Raw genomic sequence first — 10,230 nt, 5'->3', positions numbered from 1 at the left:
GCCGACGCGGGGCGGAGGAGGGCGCGCAGCCTCGGCGGGAGCGGGCGGAGGTGAGTGGCACCGCAGCCGGGGCTGGCTCTGCCCGGGAAAGCCCTGGGAATTGGGGGCCACGCGTGCTCCGGGCGCACCGCGGCATTCCCTGTCTGGCTCTCCGGGTTGGCAGCATCTCTGCCGGGACTTCCACTCCACTTGCTTTGCATCTTGCAGCCCGGAGCTTGGTGGGTACCATTGTCAGAAGTTGGGTGCTGGGTGGTGGTTTTGGTGAAGACCTTGGCATTTGGCTAGGCAAGCCGAGGCGAGGGTCGCTGGCCAGATTTTTACCTCGCCCTCCTGTCTCCCTCCTTACCCAAACACACACCCTATTCCTGTCGGAACCAAGCTATGAATGAAAAGTTTGTACTGCCAACGTGTTGCTTGAGGGGAGAAATACTTAGTGGGGTACCTTTGCTGTTTGGAGGGGCGCTTCAGTTCCAAGTCAGTACAGCAGAGTACTGGGTTTTCAGAAAAGTTCAGGAGGTTGGAGGATTGGAGATGAAGCAGTGAAGTGCCCAGTGGATGAATCTTAAGCTCATTAAGGTAAATTCGGGGTACCGCAGTGGGGATGGGATGCAGTGAGGAGAGGGGGGCGTTCCCGGATCCCTGATTGCTTAGCTGGTAGCTTGGCTCTGAGGACATCACCCACTTGTCGGCAGTGAGAGGCGCTGGTGTCAGAGGCCTGTGTGTCTCTGGAAGACAGTGGGACCGAGCCGCCCTGCAGATCCAAGGCACCCTGGCTTTGCAGTTCATGTGATGTGGTCTTGAAGACATCTCTTGTGAGTGAGTTTCCTAGGCTCCCATTTCAGAGAATTCTGTCACGTTTGTTTTCCCTGTCAGGAAGGTGTGTGTTTTCCTCTAAGGAACTTTCAGATTAACTGTAATATTTTGAAATCTGTGAGAAATGCAGCATAGATACATATACGTATCTCACGACTACATATATATTATGGAAGTGAGATACAATGGACTTAAAAAGTTTAACTCATACCAGAAAAGAAGTGAAGAGCTAAACACCTCCCCCAATGGTTACCGCTTATGCAACTGAGTATTCTTGGTGGACAGAGACAGTTTATAGAGTACAGATTAGGAACTCCGACTCCTTGGAGCATGTTCATGTTTCCAAACCTTGTAGGAATTACTGAAATCTAGGAAAACAGAGTAAGTTCATGTGAATCGATGTTACAGAAAAAAAAAAAAAAACCAACCTGAAGTCTTTTGACATTTGAAAAAGACTAGGTGTTATTTTCTGATGCCCCAGAAATCTTTTTAATTCTGTAATTAGTAACAGCACAGAAGAAGTTGCAGTTAATAAATGAGGGCAATTTAAAAATCGTGTGTGGAAAAAGATACAATTTGAACTATTCTTTGGTACTCGGGATGTTTATTATGGAAATTAATGTGACTGAAAATTTGTTGTTTTATATATGTGTTGTTTACTAAGAATAAATAAATGGTCTTTCTTATGCCTTTAAACCACTGTTCCAGTTTGGACCAATTTAATTACACAGACATCAAGTCATTAATGTGCCTTCTGGAAACTATTCATGTTGAAAATGCTTACAAAAAATGTTGCATTTCAGAAAGAACAAGTAAGTTAGTTGTGCGGTTTGCCATTTCCCTCATTTATGTTGGCTGAATGGAGCAATTCTCAAGAGGAGAAGCGTTCACTGTTAACATGTCACATGTGGGGAAAAGCTACGGTCTTTAGATATGTTTCCCCCAGCAAACAGGTGCATCTGCAGCGGGGATCCTGGGCCTGACCTTTGATGGGTTACTAGCTACAGGAAGAGAGTCATCACCTCTGGTTTGCTCCTAACTGAATGATCTCCACTGCCGCGTGGGCACCATAGGTGGACAGAGGTATGCAGGAGGAAGTTACTGGTTTATACACAGGAGGCAGATTTTCTTTTTTATTTCAGTCTTCTTGTTCCTGCCCCTCTGAAGTGCAGCCTATTGAGCTGCCTTTATTGGAAAATCAGATAACTCACAATGCCCTGGGACTGTCATATTAAATCATCGTAGTCTGTAAAAATAATGATAAGGCTTCTGAAACTAAAAGGTTATGACTGTTTGTGACTATTTTATTATAGACTTCATGAAGTTATTCTAACTGTCCATAATTACTGCACACACACACACATGCACACGTACACACATGCATACACATACTTACATACACACACATGCTATAGATTAGCTTCTCTTTGAGGAATTTTAAAGCTTAATCTTTAAATCTTTAAATCATAAGGCTAACTACAAGATAAAAAGTTAACTACATTAACGAGACCCATAATTCATATTATGTTAATATTTTTAATCTAAGGGTATATTAAGTTTATATGATCTTCATTTTTATTAGGGTGATTTTATTGAATTGTTTAAACATTACAACATATTATACTTTACGCCCTCTCAGAGGGGAATGTGTATGTTATTCTTAAATAGAGATATGGAAAAATAGCTAACAAGGAGAGTCATTCGAGAAACATATGGACATGTTAAAATCCTTCTGTATGCGGCATCTGTACCTTCTCATTAGTGAATAGTGAAGCTATGGACATTGTGTGTGTGTGTGTGTGTGTGTGTGTGTGTGTGTGTGTGATTACATCCAAATGTGGATCTTTTATTTTTACTTCAACTGATTTTTTTAAATGTAATTTATATTTATGTTTAAGTTGGTGGGGACTTTTACTACTTGAAGTTCTTTTCTCCTAGTAAGGATAACATACTTAATTTTATTACAAGCATTCACAGATATGTATAATTGTTTCCAGGGTTTGTTATTCTTAGATTTCTTGATAATTCCACACACACACACAAAGAGAAAGAGAGAGAGAGAGAGAGAGAGAGAGAGAGAGAGAGAGAGAGAGAGACAGAGAGAGACAGAGAGAGACAGACAGAGAGAGACACAGAGAGAGAGAGACAGAGAGAGACAGAGACAGAGAGAGACAGAGACAGAGAGACAGAGACTTTAGAAAGAGGATGACAGGTAAATGAATAGACCCAAGATGATTCACTAGTGAATTTGTGACATTAAGGATAATGATATGTATTTATCACTTCTTAATTACAAGAGCAAGCTACTATGGCAGTCTCATTGATGTTGTCACTAGATTTTCCAGCCGCGTCTCTACAGGTGTGTAGAACAGATTTTGAGTCATTTGTTTCTGCTGCTATGGATAGGGTCTTGCTGTTGGAGAGCTCTGACTCTAGCCCCTCATTTGAACACAGCTAAGTCATCAGAGTTTCTCTTAGTGGTGTGTGTTCTTGTAGGCACGCCATAGCCCACACCTTGCCCTGACTTCATTGGCCTTCTTTCTCAACCTCATAATGTTCCTCTCTTGGTCAAAACACTCTTGGGTTTATCAGCTCACTTGCCAATTGGAGGATCAGCAGTGAGGAACCTCTTGGTGTGATTTTTAAGAAGAAAGAATATTCCAGAAGTCAGTAATGGAACATCTATCTACTCCAGAGCCAGATGTTGGTTAGGGATCATGCAATATGTATCAAGGGCCTGTGCTTTCTCTCTCTGTCCTTTCCTCTTTCCCTCCTTCCTTCCTTCCCTCCCTCCCTCTCTCCTTCTTTCTGTCTGTAGGTCTGATGCTTCAGTATAACTCATAGTCTGATGGTTGTGAACAAGAGGTTTAACGGGAAAAAAAAATCTCACCATTTTTATTCTGTTTAGACTTTGAATCTTAATAAATAGATGAAAACACACAGCAACTTGTTCATCTTTACCTCATTCTGTGTTCCCTCTATCAAATCTCAGCAGAAATTTCAACATAATTGCGCACATGATTTACAGCAGCCAAGGTGATAGACTTGTGCTATTGTGCTGTTAGACTCAGAAATGAAATGTATTATCCAGGATACAGAAGAAAGCATTGCAGTTTCATAGAAAACGAAGTCTTATGTAAGCGTACACATAACTGTTGAAAACAATTCTAGTTTTTTTTAATCAAAAACTAAGAAGACAGTACCAGACACTTTCTATTAAGTTAATACATTTTCACTATGGCTTCTCCTAATTGCATACTTCATAGATGCCCATCTAAATGATTTCCAATATGAAGCACAGGGCAAAATTTGATGACGTATTGTTAACTGAAATGGATTTGGTTTGCGGCCTTAAAGAGACAATGCCTTTCATTACCTGTTGTGTGATGTGGCAGGCAGAGAAGAGCAGGGTGTTCCAAAGCTGCTGCTGCTGATCCTGCTGATGCGGGACATTCTTCCAGTTTGTACAGACACGGTTATAGCAAGGAGGTGAGTATAACAACGCCTAGAGAGCAGTGATAAGTGGCATTTTCAAGACAGGTAAGCTTTGGATAGGGCATAAACCAACCCGAATTCCACACAGTTCAGCTAGACCCTGTAATCAGGTCTCTCTCTCTCTGTTCAGGACTTGGTCAGGGCTGCAGTTTCATCAGGGGCTCAAATGGAGAATGATAAGCCTCCGGTTCTCCTTATGCTGTTAGCATTATTATCTTCCTGTGGAGGACGGAAGGTTGCCATTTTCTTTTTGGCTGTCAGCCCCAGGCTATCTTAGCTCTTGTAAACTGCTGGTCATTCTTTGTCAGGGAACCCCCCTACAGGCACCCTTAAAACATGGCAGCTTCTTTCCTCATGGTAAATATGGTATGGTATGATATAATGATGATATATGCCTCTCTCTCTCTCTCTCTCTCTCTCTCTCTCCTCTCTCTCTCTCTCATTGTATTTTTTGTTGTTGTTGTTTTTGCTTGCATGTATGTGTGAAGGTTTTAGATCTCCTGGAACTGGAGTTACAGTCAGTTGTCAGCTTCCATATGGATTCTGACTAGATATTGAACTTGGGTCCTCTGGAAGAACAGCCTGGTATTGACTACAGAACTCTCTCTCTCTCTCTCTCTCTCTCTCTCTCTCTCTCTCTCTCTCTCCCTCCCTCTCCCCCCCATACACTATACTAATATAATACATATAATGCAGTCAGCAGAGTGACATCATCACCTTTGTAACATTCTGTTAGTTCCACTTATATTTAAAGGAGGCCATTAAACAAAGGCATGACTCATTGGAGGTCACCTAAGATGTGGCTACTACATTGTCTGGCTCATAAAATCTCTAGTACAATAAGTGGACTGGCCCCAGAAGCCACCCCCTCAGGAGCAAAACTTGAAATACCATCTTGGAACTGATCCTGTGAGATGTTTTTGCTGTGGCCACCCATACCCAGCTTTTGTAAGGGAAGTTATGTTCTCTGTGTATTCATAAGAATGAGGTTCAGTTATCATGACAAGAGATAATGACATACATTCACTGATGAGGGAAAGAAGAAGAATGAGAAGGAGGAGGAGGAGGAAGAGAAGAAGAAGAAGAAGAAGAAGAAGAAGAAGAAGAAGAAGAAGAAGAAGAAGAAGAAGAAAGAAGGAGGAGGAAGGAGGAGGAAGAGAAAGAGGAAGAAGGAAGAAGAAGGAGGAAGAGAGGAAGAGGAAGGGGAAGGAGGAGGAGGAGGAGGAGGAGGAGGAGGAGGAGAAGAAGAAGAAGAAGAAGAAGAAGAAGAAGAAGAAGAAGAAGAAGAAGAAGAAGAAGAAGAAGAAGAAGAAGAAGAAGAAGAAGATCATCCCAGAGAACAAACAGTTTAAATTTGACTGGCTTAGGCCACCTGACTGGAGTTGTGCGAGTCCCTTGAAGAAGAGCTCTTCTGGGGTTTTTAATGGTGATCATGGTAGAACCACACAGTGGAATGATGGTGGTGAGAGCCGAATGGAAGTCTTTCAGATGAATCACTATCACGCACTAGCCTAGGCTCCGACTTTATTCACTTTAAATGTTATTTCACATGCAGAAGGCCTTTCCCGATTGGGTCCACTAATAATTTCAAGGATTCAGCACTGTGATTTGGAGCTCATAGCATTGCCTTCTAATTTTTTTTTCTAGAGAAAACAGACCGCAGAGCTACTTGGAATCACCATACTGTCTGTGACCCAAAGACAATGGGGTGCTATTGCTTTATAGGCGTTTCAGGCCTATGGAACACAGCCTATTCATTTTTCTGGGGCAATTTTATCAAATCCAGACCTATACTCTGGCAGCCTGGTCCACATTTTCTTCTGCTGCTTTCTTTCCCACCTCCAGGTAAAGGGAGAGTTTGAAAGGTTAACTACCTTGCCCGGGGTCATTCAACTATGGGTGGCATCAGAAATTGAATGCAGGTCTGATTTCAGAGCCTGTCGTCTGAGCTCACATTCTCTACTCACAGCAGTAAGTGAAGTCTCCGGGGGAAGCTGTTCGTGCACACATTGAAGTGTGCCTCTGCTGTCACTGCTCTTGGGGTCCGTCATTCACCTTGAGAGAAGTGCACACTGGAAGATGCTGGTTAAAGATCCGAGTGAGAGCGGACGCTGCATCATGCTTTGTTTGATTTTCCCAGCAGGCAGCAAAGATTATAGGTCTCGCTTAGATCTAAAAGTAAGAATAGGTGGAGGCTGTTCAATTTTTATTTGAACTTTCCATTTTGGTTAAAATCAAAAGCTCTGAGTCCATTTTCCCCCCTCCTGTATGTAGATTTCTACTATTAAGTTAAATCGGGGGACATTATGAATTCTCACCGCCTCTTTGGCCATGGGGTTCTTTCTATGGCTTTTTCAGATGCCACTGTTTTGATCTACTGAAAAGTCTATTGAGATGCTCTTCCTTTGTTCTTCTATTACTCGGCAGTCCTTTCTACTCTGTGGTGCCTCGAATTCTATTCATAGACACTCTGCCCCTTTCTTCTATTTTATGTACTTAAATCTCTTCTTTAAATGGCTCTTGTCCCCTTGATCAGAATCATTGGCCCAGATCCCCTTCCTGCTTTCCTGGGAGATACAAGCTTGGTGTGGGACCCTGGAAACCACTTCTAATTTTTATTAATTTTACAGAGTTGTAGTATATATCCTGATACATATGAGAAGCCTTTAAGATTTTCCTGGATACTTTAGTCAATTTGCAAACATTTAAAACTGAATATCCCAAGTTGGACTGTGTTAGGCCGTTCTGTGGATGGAAGACAGGTTGTTGGAACATGGCGACTGTCTCACCCAGGTCCAGGTGCCTACCCTTCTCAAGCACTGCAGTTTACAAAGAGGAATGGTGAGCTACCCTCAGCTCAACTGACGAGGACAGAAATATCCTAATCCAAACAGGACTCAGAAAGCCCTGAAATAAACTTGTTTCTGTTTGTAAGTTTTAGTTTTTCATTTAGGGATACAGCTGTAAAAGACTGATGATCCCTGCATGACACTGTTTCATTCACAGACCAGACCTAATGTCTTTGTAGGTTAGACTATTGCTTTTAGCAAGGGGCTTGAGTTTTTGATAGTTGGGAACAGACAGACTGAGGGAGTTACCAACTTGTAAAAACCCAACTGTTTTGTTTCCTGAGCTGGGCATTTCCAAGGCCAGTTCTACCACTCAGTTTCCTGGGATTATGTTATGCAAGCAACACACCATCAGAGCTGAGCCTCTGCCCTTTGCAATGAGAGGACATTTTTTTTTCCTGTTTCCATTCACAATGCATATTCTGACTAGAGAGATCAAGTCCTTGTTTTGTAGCTATATTGGACTTTTACTCCTCTGCTGCTCTGTTGGGACACTGTGCCCCTTAGGAAGCTGAGCTCCTGTTTGCTTTTCTTAGGGGTTCGATGCATATCCCATCTCCCCTGCCCCTGTGACAAATTCTCTGATCACTGCAGGCTCTCCTCATCTCAATCTTCTCTGCAGAGATCCCTAGCAGTACTCTGAGATAACAGCTGAGGTTCTTGGAGGCTTAGGAATTGAAGTGTATTAATGTGTAAAGCCCATAGTAGAAGCTACTGCATGAAGAAACTCTCTTCTTCTTCTTCTTCTTCTTCTTCTTCTTCTTCTTCTTCTTCTTCTTCTTCTTCTTCTTCTTCTTCTTCTTCTTCTTCTTCTTCTCCTTCTCCTTCTCCTTCTCCTTCTCCTTCTCCTTCTCCTTCTCCTTCTCCTTCTCCTTCTCCTTCTCCTTCTCCTTCTCCTTCTCCTTCTCCTTCTCCTTCTCCTTCTCCTTCTCCTTCTTCTTCTTTTACAGAAGGCAGCATTTTCACACTTTTGAAATGTAGCGATGCATTTAAGGTACTGGGCAATTTACACCCATCCTGTAGCCTCACTCCAGAGCTATGACCCCTTCCTGACTATACCTTGATGGGAAGGACGAGGTAGCACTTGCAGTCCCGACAAAAGCCACAAGAAGAGTGAGCTGGTTTTGCCTAGACTGCTGATCTGCACATTTTGTTAAGTAGGCGGTGACATAAAATATAAATGCTTTCTGCTTATAGATTTTAGGAGTTAGTCAAACCCAAACCCAGTGAACAAACACTACATGTGAGCAACAGAAGGGATGAAGTGAGAGGAAATTGGATCGAGTCATGCAGCAGTTGAAGCAACCTTGCCAGTGTTGGGTTTCAGGGTGCAGGATGGAGCCTCAAATTCTGCTCCTCATTTCCTATCAGGGTAAGTGCAGTAAATATCCCTGGAGCAGTAGGCTTTTTTTTTTTTTTTTTTTTTTTTTTAGAAAAATAAGCAATATTAACTTCAAGGCCCTGGTGCAGGGTCATCAGACTCCATATGCATCTGAGACTGAAATTCCATCACTAAGCAATCCACTGAAAAGGGTGTAGATTTTGTTTTTTGTTTTTTGAAAAAAAAATATGATTCTCCCTGTGGAGATTCTGACTTCTTCTGTGTCAATGAGCAAGCTTTATTCAGAAATGGCCGGAGAGCAAACGTGGAGATGTGACATGTGACAAGGATGCTGGATGCTGACGTTCATGCCTGCTCTTTGGTGAGGACTTCATCTTCATCTTTCCACTGTTCAGGCATTTGTGTTGTGTTTTGCTTGATGCAGTGCCTTGTCCTGGGTGGCCCTGGACTCACTAAGTGACCGGTGATGAGCTTGAACTCGTAGCCATTCCCCTCTGTGCTTACATTACAGGTATGAGCCACCCCAGCCTTTGTCTGCTATGCCTGAAGCACAAATAGGAAAAGTGGAATGTCTGCTCCATAGCACTAATTCCTTTTAAACACGTATTCAGAAATCAGTATCAGAAATACGGTATCTCTGTAGATTATCATCTCAATAAAAACCCATAAGGGAGAGAGAATTCCATAGTTGACTCACGGATTTGTGCTTAATTCACTAATTAACACATTTTACATCGTGTTCCTTCTCTTGCGGGCATCAGCTAGATAGAAACTCTGTAGGCCAGAGAGTGTGCCCGTCATATTGCTTTTCACAGCATGGAGTATATGCCTCACAGCTGATGCCTCAGTAATACTGTTTGATCTACCAGCTGTTTATATCTTTTTATTTCTTATTGCATTGTGAGTCTATGAGGGCAGGAGTTGATTTGATTTTCTTTTTTGAAACAGGCTTTCTCTTGTAGCCCTGGCTGTCCTAGAGCTTGCTCTATAGACCAGGCTTGAATTATAGAGATCCACTCCTCAGCCTCCCAAGTGCTGGGATTAAAGGCCTCTGTCACCACTGCTTCTGTGTGTGTGTGTGTGTGTGTGTGAGTGTATGTAACTTGTGGTTGGTTCTTTGTAAATTTTACATCATGTACCCCAATATCACTCATCTTCTCCTTGCCCTCCCCTTTTACCCACCCTTACACATCCCCCTCCCAAAACAGAGAAAAAAGTCTCACTGTGGAAGCTGTAATGTGTCACAGTACACCCTTTTGTCCATACTTCTTTGCTTACAAATGTTCATTTCAATGACTCATTGGTCTGGTACAAGGCCTCTGGCTTCTGCTACACTATCAATTGTGGAACCTCATTGAGACTCCTCTCAGATATCCTGTTGTTGCTCTGTGTCATGGAGATCATATAGGTTTGGATCTGTAAGACTGACCCCTTCATGTATTCCAGTAGTTCATAGACGGAGTTTGTAGTGGATCAATTAAAAGACCTGGCTCTGAGCCTGTGAGATATCTGAGCCAGTCAGACCAATGGATCACCTGCTCTCAAGTCTTTGGGGCTGGCTCATCAGCAGCCCCCCTCCTCCATGCAACAGGGCCAGCTCTACCGTGCTGCACAGGGGAGAAGCAGGACCACTCTCTCAACGGTTGCAGCTGGTGAGGGTTTGGGCCAGCTCTCCTGCTCTTCTGTCCTTGGAGGCCTGCTTTCCTGGGGGATTACATAGGGGAGGAAGGC

At 42.9% G+C, this 10,230-nt stretch overlaps 1 protein-coding gene across 12 annotated transcripts in view; it reads left to right on the top strand.

The window, feature by feature from the left end:
• The first annotated feature begins 204 nt into the window (after positions 1–204).
• Positions 205–10,230, top strand: part of Hdac9 (histone deacetylase 9) — a 623,166-nt gene continuing 613,140 nt past the window's right edge. For all 12 annotated transcript variants that reach the window (XM_085830292.1, XM_085830303.1, XM_085830298.1 and 9 more), the window contains exon 1: positions 205–218. The gene's annotated coding sequence lies outside the window, so the exon portion shown is untranslated. The remainder of the gene's footprint in view (positions 219–10,230) is intronic.

This window comes from Mus caroli, unplaced genomic scaffold, assembly GCF_978045245.1.
Source record: "Mus caroli unplaced genomic scaffold, Mus_caroli_1 scaffold_14, whole genome shotgun sequence".
Classification (NCBI taxonomy): Eukaryota; Metazoa; Chordata; class Mammalia; order Rodentia; family Muridae; genus Mus; species Mus caroli.
The sequence above is the reverse complement of the archived record's forward strand: the minus strand, read 5'-3'. Positions and strand labels throughout refer to the sequence as shown.